This window comes from Podarcis gaigeae (genome assembly GCF_964106915.1).
Source record: "Podarcis gaigeae genome assembly, chromosome: Z".
Lineage (NCBI taxonomy): Eukaryota > Metazoa > Chordata > Lepidosauria > Squamata > Lacertidae > Podarcis > Podarcis gaigeae.
This window is the reverse complement of record NC_139691.1, coordinates 38,016,153-38,032,598: the sequence shown is the minus strand read 5'-3', so window position 1 is coordinate 38,032,598 and position 16,446 is coordinate 38,016,153. Positions and strand designations below refer to the sequence as shown.

Genomic DNA, 16,446 nt, shown 5'->3' with positions numbered 1-16,446 from the left:
AATAAATTTTCACCTGTTTCTAAACCTTTTTTCCCATATTCTCTTAAAGCATTACAGCTGGAAACCACTTAGTTTCTATCCAACATCATTCTAACATTCATTAATTTTGCAATATTTCTGTAAATAGTCTTTAAATTTCTTCCAATCTTCTTCCGCCGACTCTTCTCCCTGGTCTTGGATTCTGCCAGTCATTTCTGCCAGTCCCATATAGTCAATCATCTTCATCTGCCATTCTTCCAGAGTGGGTAGATCTTGTGTCTTCCAGTACTTTGCATCCACCTTTGGTGGATGTGCCCAAGGATTAAGGCTTTCTGGGAAATGATTTATAATGAAATGAAAAAGGTATTTAAATATACCTTCCTGAAGAAACCAGAGGCCTTTCTCCTGGGCATGGTCGGCCAATTGGTGCCAAAGAAGGATAGAACTTTCTTTATGTACGCTACAACAGCAGTAAGAATACTTATTGCAAAGTACTGGAAGACACAAGATGGACTTTGGACATGCCTGATAAGCGCTTGGTCAAGCATCATTAACTTTAGTGGGCTTAATTGTGACTTACTCCAGAATAAATAGGAGAGAAAAGAAGGGAATTGTGTTTTGAGATCTGATCATGAGCAGATCTTTATTTTTGAGAGGCAGCGTTTATATTAATGCTTGGAGAGTTGACATTTACGTGGGGAGCCTCATTGAGGTTGCTATCACCCATCTGTGACATAAGAAGACATATTTCTTGAAAGCTTGAAAGCTTAAGTAAGAGGTGCCAAGGTTCCCACTTGACCTCTGATCAGGATGCTCTTTTCTATATTCTTAGATGCTTGGTAACTGTGGATCATCAATTCAATTTCCAAGGGAAAGAAAGTAGTCACGTGTTTAGTTATGGAAAACTTAATAAATATTTCATACAAAAATAAATAAATAAAATAAATACTCAATGACCTGCCTTTCAAGTAAGTGGAAATGAAGCAGTTGGTTGCCATGGTGAAATTATGATGACACTGTCACTCTGTAGTCTCACTGCTGAAGTCATAAGTCAGATTCAAGGGGGGATTTCCCCCCAAGGACCTGCCTACCAGTTAACAGTCACCTAAAGTTTTCCAGTAAAACATGAAATGGTGCACACGCTAAACCTTGTTTGTGCGCTTATCAGGCATGTCCAAAGTCCATTTTGGGGGCATAATCCAGCCCACCGGTCAGTTTAATCCGGCCCCTGTGGCAGTTTATTTCCTGGCGTAAAATCCTAAAAAAACAAACCCTCAACAAATTCAACCCTAAAAAAACCTACCCCTACCACTACCCCTACCCCTAATCCTACCCCTAATCCTAACCTTGCAGTTTTTGCACAGGTCGGTTTAATCCGGCCGCTGTGGCAGTTTATTTACTTGGACTTCCAAGAGAGATCCTTGCAGCACTGCTGCACCCATGTCTACTTGGAAGTAAGTCCTACTGAATTCAGTGGGGCTTCCTCCCATGTAGGTGGGATTGTAGCCTTTGCCATTTTTGGAGAGAGCTGCCTGTGGTGCCAAGTAATTAAAAATAAGAATAAATGACTAAAACAATATCCTTGTGTCTGAATAGCAAGCTCGTGGCTGCTTAGACTTCTGCCAATGTAGCGGTCCTCTTCTGATCTCCCTACAGTGAAAGGCACACCAGCCAGTGAGCGCTTGGTAGGCAGGGCAGAGGAGTCAGACCCTTAAGTCAGGGACACTAAGAACTTCAAATGTTTTTGTTCCTTCCTCGGAAAAGGAGAAATGGCTACCAAATAAAAATAAATTGGAAAAAACATACTCAAAGAAACTGCAAGTACATAGTTCAGATAAGAGATGCAGAAAAATAGATAAATGACACAGTGCTGAAATGGTTTCAAAATTTCTGTTTTTGGAGTGCATTTTGTGACTTTCTGAAACTTGCAGCATTTCTTGGAGTGCTGCATTAAAAGTATTCTCTTGGAAGTCTTCCTTTGTAACATAAGAAAGCTGCCTGGATCAGGCCAGTGGCCCAAGTTCAGCATCCCATTCTCACAGATGCCTGTGCAAAAACTGCAAACAGAATCTGACCACAACAGCCCTCGTGATTCTCAGGAACTGATATGCAGAAATATGTCACCTCTGAACCTGGAGGTAGTAGGTCGCCATCACTTGACACATTGCTGAGTTAACATGGCATCCACCTGGCTCCCCCCCCCCCCCCAAGAATGTGGGAGCCATAGTTTGGGTCATTGGGTTTGGTGCTTTTGTAACTGGATTTATAATGGGTTTTAGTCAAATACAATAAATGATTGATTGATTGATTGATTGATTGACTGATGAAAAAGTGTTTTTTTCCTGAGATGCTAACTTTCTCTCTGCATGTCATTCCTTCAACAGCTTCCTGTGCCAAGATAAGGCTTGCTTTCATTGCTCTGTTCATTTGTGTGTTGGACTAGTGTTGTGTGGAGGGAAATGCAACCACTGGGCTGAAAAATGTCCCCCTCCTGCCCCTTTGGGTTTCCGGTGTGGCCTTCACAGATATTGGCACAACTTGTGTGTGTGTGTGTGTGTGTGTTTTGGCTGCTGAGCTGGGCTCACCATTGTGAGGGCTGAGGGAGTGATGGTGATGCCTCCCCAGCTGCTGCCATTGTCTGTGGGTTGATTGTGATGTGACAAAAACATTTGGCTGCTGAGCGGGTATAAATGTGGGCCAAGGCGCAAGCCTCAGCAGTTGCCCTCCCCAGAGAGAAATGGGCAGCTCGGTGGCACTCAGCCCAGGCGGCCTCCTGTCCCGTGGTGGCGAGCTGGCAAGCGAAAGGAGGCAATTGCCCGGCGCTGGGATGCCGTGGCTCTGGTGGCCTCCTGTCCCGTGTTGGCAAGCTGGCAAGCGGAAGAAAGCAATCACCCGGTGCTGGGATGCTGTGGAGCAAGGAGAAGGCAAGTACAAAGATTACTTGCTGTTGGGATCGCTACTTGAAGGTGACTGACACTCAGCTCTGAAGCTGGTTGATGTCTGAGAATGGACCTGATGAGGTTGCAGCTGGTGGATGGTTGTCGAAAGAATTTGCATTCAGGCTAGTGGATGTTGTGAGGCTACGCTGGCTGAGATGGGTGCAAAGTGGTTTGGAAGCCTTGTTTGTTAACAGGCAGCCAAACAGAGGAGGAATCTGGGGGGGACGCTGTCGGGTGTTGGCCATCCCACTCACCTGTTTGCCTTTGCCTTACAGGGATGTCTGGAGCCGGTGAGGTTTTCCCCAAGTCCAGTCTTCAAAGTCATCAAGAGAACCGCAGGACATCCCTATTTACATCGGAGAAGTGAACGTGAAATACTGGCAGTGAGGAATGGGCAAGGCCTTGGCCATACTTGAGAGAAGGAGCTTTGAAGGGAGACTGCAGGCAGACATCTGCTGCACTGCAAGTGATGGAGCAGTGGGGAGAGAAGAAAATGAGGGAGGGAACATTAGGCCACATTAGGTGCACCACTGGAACTGCTATGAAGTCACTTTAAACAGGCATGGCTTCCCCTCAGGGATTCTGGGAACTGTAGGTGGTTAAGGGGACGGAGACTTGTTACGGTGCTTAAGCATTAGGATTAGGATTAGGGGTAGGATTAGGGGTAGGATTAGGGGTAGGGTTCCCTTCTTGCCAGGGAACTCTGGGAATTGTAGCTCTAGTTAAGGGTTAGAGTTGGGGTTAGCGTCAGGGGCAGGGATAGGGTTGGGGTTCCCTTGGCAGGGAACTCTGGGAATTGTAGCTGTAGATAGGGGGAAGGGTTGGGGTTAGGGTTCCTTGTTTGCCAGGGAACTCTGGGAATTGTAGCTGTAGATAGGGGGCAGGGTTAGGATTCCCTTCTTGCTGGGGAACTCTGGGAATTGTAGCTCTAGTTAAGGCTTAAGGGTTAGCGTTAGGGTTAGAGTTAGGGTTAGCGTCAGGGGTAGAGGTGGGGGTAGCGGTAGGGTTCCCTTCTTGCCAGGGAACAGGGGGTCCCCTAACAACTCTTGGCACCCTTTTCCAACTATAGCTCCCAGAGTCTTTGGGGGTGTTTAAGCCATGAGTGTTTAAAGCGGCTTCATAGCACGTTAAATGGTGTGGATGTGGCCGTGGCCTCCCTCACCCCATTGCCTCTTATTCATGAAGAATCGAAAGGATTTCCCAATTCAAATCTCTCGGAAACAGGAAACAGAAAGAAGAAAGAATTTGTCTCTCAAGCCATTTTGGAAGGTCTTAACTTGAAATGCTCTGTCCCCATTGCCTCTTATTCATGAAGAATCGAGAGGATTTCCCAATTCAAATCTCTCGGAAAGAAGAAACAGAAAGAAGACACTCAGCCTAGGCAGTCTCCTGTCCCGTGGCGGCAAGCTGGCAAGCTGAAGGAGGCAATCGCCCGGCGCTGGGATGCTGTGGAGCAAGGAGAAGGCAAGTACAAAGATTACTTGCTGGTGGGATCGCTACTTGAAGTTGACTGACACTCAGCTCTGAAGCTGGTTGATGTCTGGCAATGGACCTGATGAGGTTGCAGCTGGTGGATGGTTGTCGGAAGAATTTGCATTCAGGCTAGTGGATGTTGTGAGACTACGCTGGCTGAGATGGGTGCAAAGTGGTTTGGAAGCCTTGTTTGTTAACAGGCAGCCAAACAGAGGAGGAATCTGGGGGGACGCTGTCGGGTGTTGGCCATCTCACTCACCTGTTTGCCTTTGCCTTACAGGGATGTCTGGAGCCGGTGAGGTTTTCCCCAAATCCCGTCTTAAAAGTCATCAAGAGAACCGCAGGACATCCCTATTTACATCGGAGAAGTGAACGTGAAATACTGGCAGTGAGGAATGGGCAAGGCCTTGGCCATACTTGAGAGAAGGAGCTTTGAAGGGAGACTGCAGGCAGACATCTGCTGCACTGCAAGTGATGGAGCAGTGGGGAGAGAAGAAAATGAGGGAGGGAACATTAGGCCACATTAGGTGCACCACTGGAACTGCTATGAAGTCACTTTAAACAGGCATGGCTTCCCCTCAGGGATTCTGGGAACTGTAGGTGGTTAAGGGGACGGAGACTTGTTACGGTGCTTAAGTACAGTGGTGCCTCGCAAGACGAAATTAATTTGTTCCACAAGATTTTTCTTCTTGTGAGTTTTTCGTCTAGCGAAGCACGGTTTCCCATAGGAAAATCAATCAATGACTCCTATGGAGACCGTCCGGGGACAGAGGGGAAGCACCGCGCGCCTTCCCCTCTGTCCCCGGACCTGTTTAAAGCAAGGGGTGGCGGGGAGAAGATTGCTTCTCCCTGTTGCCGCCCCTTGGTCCAAAAGGGGTCCGGGATCAGAGGGGAAGGCGCGCTGTGCTTCCCCGCTATCCCTGGAGCTTGCGGGGCAAGCTTCGTTTTGCGAAGCAAGCCCATAGGGAAATGCGTCTTGCGAAGCGGCTAAGAAAACGAAAAACTCCTTCGTCTAGCGAGTTTTTCGTCTTCCGAGGTGTTCGTCTTGCGGGGTTCGACTGTATTAGGATTAGGATTAGGGGTAGGATTAGGGGTAGGGGTAGGGTTCCCTTATTGCCAGGGAACTCTGGGAATTGTAGCTCTAGTTAAGGGTTAAGGGTTAGGGTTAGCGTCAGGGGCAGGGATAGGGTTGGGGTTCCCTTGGCAGGGAACTCTGGGAATTGTAGCTCTAGTTAAGGGTTAAGGGTAAGGGCTAGCATCAGGGGCAGGGATAGGGTTGGGGTTCCCTTGGCAGGGAACTCTGGGAATTGTAGCTGTAGATAGGGGGAAGGGTTGGTGTTAGGGTTCCCTTTTTGCCAGGGAACTCTGGGAATTGTAGGTGTAGATAGGGGGCAGGGTTAGGGTTCCCTTCTTGCCGGGGAACTCTGGGATTTGTAGCTCTAGTTAAGGCTTAAGGGTTAGCGTTAGGGTTAGAGTTAGGGTTAGCGTCAGGGGTAGGGGTGGGTGTCGCGGTAGGGTTCCCTTCTTGCCAGGGAACAGGGGGTCCCCTAACAACTCTTGGCACCCTTTTCCAACTATAGCTCCCAGAGTCTTTGGGGGTGTTTAAGCCATGAGTGTTTAAAGCGGCTTCATAGCACGTTAAATGGTGTGGATGTGGCCGTGGCCTCCCTCACCCCATTGCCTCTTATTCATGAAGAATCGAAAGGATTTCCCAATTCAAATCTCTCGAAAACAGGAAACAGAAAGAAGAAAGACTTTGTCTCTCAAGCCATTTTGGAAGGTCTTAACTTGAAATGCTCTGTCCCCATTGCCTCTTATTCATGAAGAATCGAGAGGATTTCCCAATTCAAATCTCTCGGAAACAGGAAACAGAAAGAAGAAAGACTTTGTCTCTCAAGCCATTTTGGAAGGTCTTAACTTGAAATGCTCTGTCCCCATTGCCTCTTATTCATGAAGAATCGAGAGGATTTCCCAATTCAAATCTCTCGGAAACAAGAAACAGAAAGAAGACACTCAGCCGAGGCGGTCTCCTGTCCCGTGGCGGCAAGCTGGCAAGCGGAAGGAGGCAATCGCTCGGAGCTGGGATGCTGTGGAGCAAGGAGAAGGCAAGTACAAAGATTACTTGCTGGTGGGATCGCTACTTGAAGGTGACTGACACTCAGCTCTGAAGCTGGTTGATGTCTGGCAATGGACCTGATGAGGTTGCAGCTGGTGGATGGTTGTTGGAAGAATTTGCATTCAGGCTAGTGGATGTTGTGAGGCTACGCTGGCTGAGATGGGTGCAAAGTGGTTTGGAAGCCTTGTTTGTTAACAGGCAGCCAAACAGAGGAGGAATCTGGGGGGACGCTGTCGGGTGTTGGCCATCCCACTCACCTGTTTGCCTTTGCCTTACAGGGATGTCTGGAGCCAGTGAGGTTTTCCCCAAGTCCAGTCTTCAAAGTCATCAAGAGAACCGCAGGACATCCCTATTTACATCGGAGAAGTGAACGTTAAAAACTGGCAGTGAGGAATGGGCAAGGCCTTGGCCATACTTGAGAGAAGGAGCTTTGAAGGGAAACTGCAGGCAGACATCTGCTGCACTGCAAGTGATGGAGCAGTGGGGAGAGAAGAAAATGAGGGAGGGAACATTAGGCCACATTAAGTGCACCACTGGAACTGCTATGAAGTCACTTTAAACAGGCATGGCTTCCCCTCAGGGATTCTGGGAACTGTAGGTAGTTAAGGGGACGGAGACTTGTTACGGTGCTTAAGTACAGTGGTGCCTCGCAAGACGAAATTAATTCGTTCCACAAGTTTTTTCTTCTTGTGAGTTTTTCGTCTAGCGAAGCACGGTTTCCCATAGGAATGCATTGAAAATCAATCAATGCGTTCCTATGGAGACCGTCCGGGGACAGAGGGGAAGCGCCGCGCGCCTTCCCCTCTGTCCCCGGACCTGTTTAAAGCAAGGGGTGGCGGGGAGAAGATTGCTTCTCCCTGTTGCCACCCCTTGGTCCAAAAGGGGTCCGGGAACAGAGGGGAAGGCGCGCTGTGCTTCCCCGCTATCCCTGGAGCTTGCGGGGCAAGCTTCGTTTTGCGAAGCAAGCCCATAGGGAAATGCGTCTTGCAAAGCGGCTAAGAAAACGAAAAACTCCTTCGTCTAGCGATTTTTTCGTCTTCCGAGGTGTTCGTCTTGCGGGGTTCCACTGTATTAGGATTAGGATTAGGGGTAGGGGTAGGGTTCCCTTCTTGCCAGGGAACTCTGGGAATTGTAGCTCTAGTTAAGGGTTAAGGGTTAGGGTTAGCGTCAGGGGCAGGGATAGGGTTAGGGTTCCCTTTTTGCCAGGGAACTCTGGGAATTGTAGCTGTAGATAGGGGGCAGGGTTAGCGTTCCCTTCTTGCCGGGGAACTCTGGGAATTGTAGCTCTAGTTAAGGCTTAAGTGTTAGCGTTAGGGTTAGGGTTAGGGTTAGCGTCAGGGGTAGGGGTGGGGGTAGAGGTAGGGTTCCCTTCTTGCCAGGGAACAGGGGGTCCCCTAACAACTCTTGGCACCCTTTTCCAACTATAGCTCCCAGAGTCTTTGGGGGTGTTTAAGCTATGAGTGTTTAAAGCGGCTTCATAGTACGTTAAATGGTGTGGATGTGGCCGTGGCCTCCCTCACCCCACTGCCTCTTATTCATGAAGAATCGAAAGGATTTCCCAATTCAAATCTCTCAGAAACAGGAAACAGAAAGAAGAAAGACTTTGTATCTCAAGCCATTTTGGAAGGTCTTAACTTGAAATGCCAATAAAGGTATTTTTATTGTATTGTGTTGTATAGTGTTGTGATTAACATGGGAAGTAGGGTGGTAAAATACGTTTGTCTTTCTGCATGCGTTTATACTCACCTGAACCCTTGCAGGGAAAGGGACAGGGCACAATGGGAAAGGGTGGGGCAACTGGGCTGCTTAAACCACACCTCTTTTCCAACGGAAGAACCATGGGGGGTGGGCCCTCCGAGAGAGAACAACAGAACAGAACACAGAACAAAGAAGACGGAAGTGGCGCACAGTTCCTTCTGTTCCCTCTCTTCCAAAGAATGGAATTTCAACACACAGAGTATGTGATCCAGTAGTCTCACACACTCTGCAGCACGGGAGAGAATGAAACTTTTTTCCTTTTATTCTATTATTGTAAACTTTAATAAATATTCTTTTAAAAAAAAGAATTTGTTGAAGGTGTTTTTTTTAGGATTTTACCCCAGGAAATAAATAAACTGCCACAGGGGCCGGATTAAACTGACCGGTGGGCTGGATTAGGCCCCCAAAATGGACTTTGGACATGCCTGATAAGCGCACAAACAAGGTGTAGCGTGTGCACCATTTCATGTTTTACTGGAAAACTTTAGGTGACTGTTAACTGGTAAGCAGGGCCTTGGGGGCAAATCCCTCCTTGAATCTGACTTATGACTTCAGCAGTGAGACAACAGAGTGAGAGTGTCATCATAATTTCACCATGGCAACCAGCTGCTTCATTTCCACTTATCTGAAAGGCAGGTCATTGAGTATTTATTTTATTTATTTATTTTTGTATATAATATTTATAAAGTTTTCCATAACTGAACACGTGACTACTTTCTTTCCCTTGGAAATTGACTTGATGATCCATAGTTACCAAGCATATAAGAATATAGAAAAGTGCATCCTGATCAGAGGTCAAGTGGGAACCTTGGCACCTCTTACTTAAGCTTTCAAGCTTTCAAGAAATATGTCTTCTTATGTCACAGATGGGTGATAGCAACCTCAATGAGCCTCCCCACATAAATGTCAACTCTCCAAGCATTAATATAAATGCTGCCTCTCAGAAATAAAGATCTGCTCATGATCAGATCTCAAAACACAATTCCCTTCTTTTCTCTCCTATTTATTCTGGAGTAAATCACAATTAAGCCCACTAAAGTTAATGATGATTGACCAAGCGCTTATCAGGCATGTCCAAAGTCCATTTTGGGGGCCTAATCCAGCCCACCGGTCAGTTTAATCCGGCCCCTGTGGCAGTTTATTTCCTGGCGTAAAATTCTAAAAAAACAAACCCTCAACAAATTCAACCCTAAAAAAACCTACCCCTACCACTACCCCTACCCCTAATCCTACCCCTAATCCTAACCTTGCAGTTTTTGCACAGGTCGGTTTAATCCGGCCACTGTGGCAGTTTATTTACTTGGACTTCCAAGAGAGATCCTTGCAGCACTGCTGCACCCATGTCTACTTGGAAGTAAGTCCTACTGAATTCAGTGGGGCTTCCTCCCATGTAGGTGGGATTGTAGCCTTTGCCATTTTTGGAGAGAGCTGCCTGTGGTGCCAAGTAATTAAAAATAAGAATAAATGACTAAAACAATATCCTTGTGTCTGAATAGCAAGCTCGTGGCTGCTTAGGCTTCTGCCAATGTAGCGGTCCTCTTCTGATCTCCCTACAGTGAAAGGCACACCAGCCAGTGAGCGCTTGGTAGGCAGGGCAGAGGAGTCAGACCCTTAAGTCAGGGACACTAAGAACTTCAAATGTTTTTGTTCCTTCCTCGGAAAAGGAGAAATGGCTACCAAATAAAAATAAATTGGAAAAAACATACTCAAAGAAACTGCAAGTACATAGTTCAGATAAGAGATGCAGAAAAATAGATAAATGACACAGTTCTGAAATGGTTTCAAAATTTCTGTTTTTGGAGTGCATTTTGTGACTTTCTGAAACTTGCAGCATTTCTTGGAGTGCTGCATTAAAAGTATTCTCTTGGAAGTCTTCCTTTGTAACATAAGAAAGCTGCCTGGATCAGGCCAGTGGCCCAAGTTCAGCATCCCATTCTCACAGATGCCTGTGCAAAAACTGCAAGCAGAATCTGACCACAACAGCCCTCGTGATTCTCAGGAACTGATATGCAGAAATATGTCACCTCTGAACCTGGAGGTAGTAGGTCGCCATCACTTGACACATTGCTGAGTTAACATGGCATCCACCTGGCTCCCCCCCCCCCCAAGAATCTGGGAGCCATAGTTTGGGTCATTGGGTTTGGTGCTTTTGTAACTGGATTTATAATGGGTTTTAGTCAAATACAATAAATAAATGATTGATTGATTGATTGATTGATTGACTGATGAAAAAGTGTTTTTTTCCTGAGATGCTAACTTTCTCTCTGCATGTCATTCCTTCAACAGCTTCCTGTGCAAAGATAAGGCTTGCTTTCATTGCTCTGTTCATTTGTGTGTTGGACTAGTGTTGTGTGGAGGGAAATGCAACCACTGGGCTGAAAAATGTCCCCCTCCTGCCCCTTTGGGTTTCCGGTGTGGCCTTCACAGATATTGGCACAACTTGTGTGTGTGTGTGTGTGTGTGTGTGTGTGTGTGTGTTTTGGCTGCTGAGCTGGGCTCACCATTGTGAGGGCTGAGGGAGTGATGGTGATGCCTCCCCAGCTGCTGCCATTGTCTGTGGGTTGATTGTGATGTGACAAAAACATTTGGCTGCTGAGCGGGTATAAATGTGGGCCAAGGCGCAAGCCTCAGCAGTTGCCCTCCCCAGAGAGAAATGGGCAGCTCGGTGGCACTCAGCCCAGGCGGCCTCCTGTCCCGTGGTGGTGAGCCGGCAAGCGAAAGGAGGCAATTGCCCGGCGCTGGGATGCCGTGGCTCTGGTGGCCTCCTGTCCCGTGTTGGCAAGCTGGCAAGCGGAAGAAAGCAATCACCCGGTGCTGGGATGCTGTTGAGCAAGGAGAAGGCAAGTACAAAGATTACTTGCTGGTGGGATCGCTACTTGAAGGTGACTGACACTCAGCTCTGAAACTGGTTGATGTCTGGCAATGGACCTGATGAGGTTGCAGCTGGTGGATGGTTGTCGGAAGAATTTGCATTCAGGCTAGTGGATGTTGTGAGGCTACGCTGGCTGAGATGGGTGCAAAGTGGTTTGGAAGCCTTGTTTGTTAACAGGCAGCCAAACAGAGGAGGAATCTGGGGGGGACGCTGTCGGGTGTTGGCCATCCCACTCACCTGTTTGCCTTTGCCTTACAGGGATGTCTGGAGCCGGTGAGGTTTTCCCCAAGTCCAGTCTTCAAAGTCATCAAGAGAACCGCAGGACATCCCTATTTACATCGGAGAAGTGAACGTGAAATACTGGCAGTGAGGAATGGGCAAGGCCTTGGCCATACTTGAGAGAAGGAGCTTTGAAGGGAGACTGCAGGCAGACAGCTGCTGCACTGCAAGTGATGGGGCAGTGGGGAGAGAAGAAAATGAGGGAGGGAACATTAGGCCACATTAGGTGCACCACTGGAACTGCTATGAAGTCACTTTAAACAGGCATGGCTTCCCCTCAGGGATTCTGGGAACTGTAGGTGGTTAAGGGGACGGAGACGTGTTACGGTGCTTAAGCATTAGGATTAGGATTAGGGGTAGGATTAGGGGTAGGATTAGGGGTAGGGTTCCCTTCTTGCCAGGGAACTCTGGGAATTGTAGCTCTAGTTAAGGGTTAAGGGTTAGAGTTGGGGTTAGCGTCAGGGGCAGGGATAGGGTTGGGGTTCCCTTGGCAGGGAACTCTGGGAATTGTAGCTGTAGATAGGGGGAAGGGTTGGGGTTAGGGTTCCCTTTTTGCCAGGGAACTCTGGGAATTGTAGCTGTAGATAGGGGGCAGGGTTAGGATTCCCTTCTTGCTGGGGAACTCTGGGAATTGTAGCTCTAGTTAAGGCTTAAGGGTTAGCGTTAGGGTTAGAGTTAGGGTTAGCGTCAGGGGTAGAGGTGGGGGTAGCGGTAGGGTTCCCTTCTTGCCAGGGAACAGGGGGTCCCCTAACAACTCTTGGCACCCTTTTCCAACTATAGCTCCCAGAGTCTTTGGGGGTGTTTAAGCCATGAGTGTTTAAAGCGGCTTCATAGCACGTTAAATGGTGTGGATGTGGCCGTGGCCTCCCTCACCCCATTGCCTCTTATTCATGAAGAATCGAAAGGATTTCCCAATTGAAATCTCTCGGAAACAGGAAACAGAAAGAAGAAAGAATTTGTCTCTCAAGCCATTTTGGAAGGTCTTAACTTGAAATGCTCTGTCCCCATTGCCTCTTATTCATGAAGAATCGAGAGGATTTCCCAATTCAAATCTCTCGGAAACAGGAAACAGAAAGAAGAAAGACTTTGTCTCTCAAGCCATTTTGGAAGGTCTTAACTTGAAATGCTCTGTCCCCATTGTCTCTTATTCATGAAGAATCGAAAGGATTTCCCAATTCAAATCTCTCGGAAACAAGAAACAGAAAGAAGACACTCAGCCTAGGCGGTCTCCTGTCCCGTGGCGGCAAGCTGGCAAGCGGAAGGAGGCAATCGCTCAGAGCTGGGATGCTGTGGAGCAAGGAGAAGGCAAGTACAAAGATTTCTTGCTGATGGGATCGCTTCTTGAAGGTGACTGACACTCAGCTCTGAAGCTGGTTGATGTCTGGCAATGGACCTGATGAGGTTGCAGCTGGTGGATGGTTGTCGGAAGAATTTGCATTCAGGCTAGTGGATGTTGTGAGGCTACGCTGGCTGAGATGGGTGCAAAGTGGTTTGGAAGCCTTGTTTGTTAACAGGCAGCCAAACAGAGGAGGAATCTGGGGGGACGCTGTCGGGTGTTGGCCATCCCACTCACCTGTTTGCCTTTGCCTTACAGGGATGTCTGGAGCCAGTGAGGTTTTCCCCAAGTCCAGTCTTCAAAGTCATCAAGAGAACCGCAGGACATCCCTATTTACATCGGAGAAGTGAACGTTAAAAACTGGCAGTGAGGAATGGGCAAGGCCTTGGCCATACTTGAGAGAAGGAGCTTTGAAGGGAAACTGCAGGCAGACATCTGCTGCACTGCAAGTGATGGAGCAGTGGGGAGAGAAGAAAATGAGGGAGGGAACATTAGGCCACATTAGGTGCACCACTGGAACTGCTATGAAGTCACTTTAAACAGGCATGGCTTCCCCTCAGGGATTCTGGGAACTGTAGGTAGTTAAGGGGACGGAGACTTGTTACGGTGCTTAAGTACAGTGGTGCCTCGCAAGACGAAATTAATTCGTTCCACAAGTTTTTTCTTCTTGTGAGTTTTTCGTCTAGCGAAGCACGGTTTCCCATAGGAATGCATTGAAAATCAATGTGTTCCTATGGAGACCGTCCGGGGACAGAGGGGAAGCGCCGCGCGCCTTCCCCTCTGTCCCCGGACCTGTTTAAAGCAAGGGGTGGCGGGGAGAAGATTGCTTCTCCCTGTTGCCACCCCTTGGTCCAAAAGGGGTCCGGGAACAGAGGGGAAGGCGCGCTGTGCTTCCCCGCTATCCCTGGAGCTTGCGGGGCAAGCTTCGTTTTGCGAAGCAAGCCCATAGGGAAATGCGTCTTGCAAAGCGGCTAAGAAAACGAAAAACTCCTTCGTCTAGCGAGTTTTTCGTCTTCCGAGGTGTTCGTCTTGCGGGGTTCCACTGTATTAGGATTAGGATTAGGTGTAGGATTAGGGGTAGGGGTAGGGTTCCCTTATTGCCAGGGAACTCTGGGAATTGTAGCTCTAGTTAAGGGTTAAGGGTTAGGGTTAGCGTCAGGGGCAGGGATAGGGTTAGGGTTCCCTTTTTGCCAGGGAACTCTGGGAATTGTAGCTATAGATAGGGGGAAGGGTTGGGGTTAGGGTTCCCTTCTTGCCGGGGAACTCTGGGAATTGTAGCTCTAGTTAAGGCTTAAGTGTTAGCGTTAGGGTTAGAGTTAGGGTTAGCGTCAGGGGTAGGGGTGGGGGTAGAGGTAGGGTTCCCTTCTTGCCAGGGAACAGGGGGTCCCCTAACAACTCTTGGCACCCTTTTCCAACCATAGCTCCCAGAGTCTTTGGGGGTGTTTAAGCCATGAGTGTTTAAAGCGGCTTCATAGCACGTTAAATGGTGTGGATGTGGCCGTGGCCTCCCTCACCCCACTGCCTCTTATTCATGAAGAATCGAAAGGATTTCCCAATTCAAATCTCTCAGAAACAGGAAACAGAAAGAAGAAAGACTTTGTATCTCAAGCCATTTTGGAAGGTCTTAACTTGAAATGCCAATAAAGGTATTTTTATTGTATTGTGTTGTATAGTGTTGTGATTAACATGGGAAGTAGGGTGGTAAAATACGTTTGTCTTTCTGCATGCGTTTATACTCACCTGAACCCTTGCAGGGAAAGGGACAGGGCACAATGGGAAAGGGTGGGGCAACTGGGCTGCTTAAACCACACCTCTTTTCCAACGGAAGAACCATGGGGGGTGGGCCCTCCGAGAGAGAACAACAGAACAGAACACAGAACAAAGAAGACAGAAGTGGCGCACAGTTTCTTCTGTTCCTTCTTCCAAAGAATGGAATTTCAACACACAGAGTATGTGATCCAGTAGTCTCACACACTCTGCAGCACGGGAGAGAATGAAACTCCGGACATCCAGCTCCCCAGCTTTGCTTCTCTTGAACTCTTTGACTGTCACCCTGTACAATCTTTTTTTCAAAGAGGGCCATATTTGATGAAGTGAAGGGCTGTGAGGGCCGCCGAAAGGGCCAACCCAAGTTGTTAACCTATTTTTGGGGTTGAATTTGTTGAGGTTTTGTTTTTTTAGGATTTTACCCCAGGAAATAAATAAACTGCCACAGGGGCCGGATTAAACTGACCGGTGGGCTGGATTAGGCCCCCAAAATGGACTTTGGACATGCCTGATAAGCGCACAAACAAGGTGTAGCGTGTGCACCATTTCATGTTTTACTGGAAAACTTTAGGTGACTGTTAACTGGTAAGCAGGGCCTTGGGGGCAAATCCCCCCTTGAATCTGACTTATGACTTCAGCAGTGAGACAACAGAGTGAGAGTGTCATCATAATTTCACCATGGCAACCAGCTGCTTCATTTCCACTTATCTGAAAGGCAGGTCATTGAGTATTTATTTTATTTATTTATTTTTGTATATAATATTTATAAAGTTTTCCATAACTGAACACGTGACTACTTTCTTTCCCTTGGAAATTGACTTGATGATCCATAGTTACCAAGCATATAAGAATATAGAAAAGTGCATCCTGATCAGAGGTCAAGTGGGAACCTTGGCACCTCTTACTTAAGCTTTCAAGCTTTCAAGAAATATGTCTTCTTATGTCACAGATGGGTGATAGCAACCTCAATGAGCCTCCCCACGTAAATGTCAACTCTCCAAGCATTAATATAAATGCTGCCTCTCAGAAATAAAGATCTGCTCATGATCAGATCTCAAAACACAATTCCCTTCTTTTCTCTCCTATTTATTCTGGAGTAAGTCACAACTAAGCCCACTAAAGTTAATGATGCTTGACCAAGCTAAATCTTCTGTTAATGAGAAGTGAATTGGGCCATTTATCTTTGTGATTGAAGAAACATGGTGTGAACTTTGATGTGCTCTAGCATTGCACATTTACTCTGGATTCTTTCATTTTTATTTTGTCCTCCATGTCCATGTGACTGAAACATCTCTTCTTCTTTTTTGCTCCTTTCTGCGATGAAGGCTCCTTTTCCCATCTTCGCCACTCCGCTTCTTCACTTATGGTGAGATGCAGAGATCATAAAAGGCAAGGTTTTAAGAAAGCGTTTATAATTAAAGTGAACAGGTGGCTCCAACTAGTATGAGCGACCGAGCAAACAAACCCACTGAGAGCTGGGATTGGTTGAAGCAGATGGTGTATCCTTTTGTACCTCTTTTAATGAAGACTGCGCCTGATCTCTCTGTTGGGCTTAGCATGACACATATCCTTCTCATTTGTGTAAGTACATTTAAACTGACATCAAAAGAAAAGCCCCATATTTGTATCTAGATTATAGCAGCAAAAGATGCATACATTCTTAGGAACCCCTTTCAACGTCTGTTTCAGAGATCTGGGCACATTAGGCATGGCATAGCAACACAATTCAGAATGGGTACCTAATTCATGCCTGTTATCTACTCCTGTCCACAAGGACTAACCCATCACGTTGTTGATGTAATTGTATTATACAGTTGGGTGATTATATTCTCTCTCCCCCCACCCCACTCCCACTCTCTCTGGACAAAGAACAACAATCTCCAAGCATTGGATATAGTCTCGCACATTTATTTTTCCATTGGGAGGA

General features: G+C 47.3%; 4 long non-coding RNA genes across 6 annotated transcripts in view; 3 read left to right on the top strand and 1 right to left on the bottom strand.

Annotated features, from left to right (window-relative positions):
- Nucleotides 1–16,446, top strand: part of LOC310837033 — an 81,232-nt gene that overhangs the window by 40,106 nt on the left and 24,680 nt on the right. The window lies entirely within an intron of this gene.
- On the bottom strand, nt 1,884–3,251 carry LOC310837048. The gene is made up of 3 exons (XR_014560373.1): nt 3,192–3,251; nt 2,045–2,825; nt 1,884–1,977 (listed from the first exon to the last, which is right to left on the bottom strand). It is a non-coding gene; the product is annotated as an uncharacterized lncRNA (long non-coding RNA).
- LOC310837031 lies at nt 2,786–8,173 on the top strand. 2 transcript variants are annotated; one of them, XR_014560348.1, is made up of 4 exons: nt 2,787–2,903; nt 3,194–3,639; nt 5,853–5,894; nt 7,601–8,173. It is a non-coding gene; the product is annotated as an uncharacterized lncRNA (long non-coding RNA). The 2 variants fall into 2 exon arrangements; XR_014560349.1 differs by lacking the exons at nt 5,853–5,894; nt 7,601–8,173 and adding an exon at nt 3,792–3,806 and having other exon boundaries at nt 2,786–2,903; nt 3,194–3,738.
- LOC310837061 lies at nt 13,827–14,412 on the top strand. The gene is made up of 2 exons (XR_014560393.1): nt 13,827–13,887; nt 13,972–14,412. It is a non-coding gene; the product is annotated as an uncharacterized lncRNA (long non-coding RNA).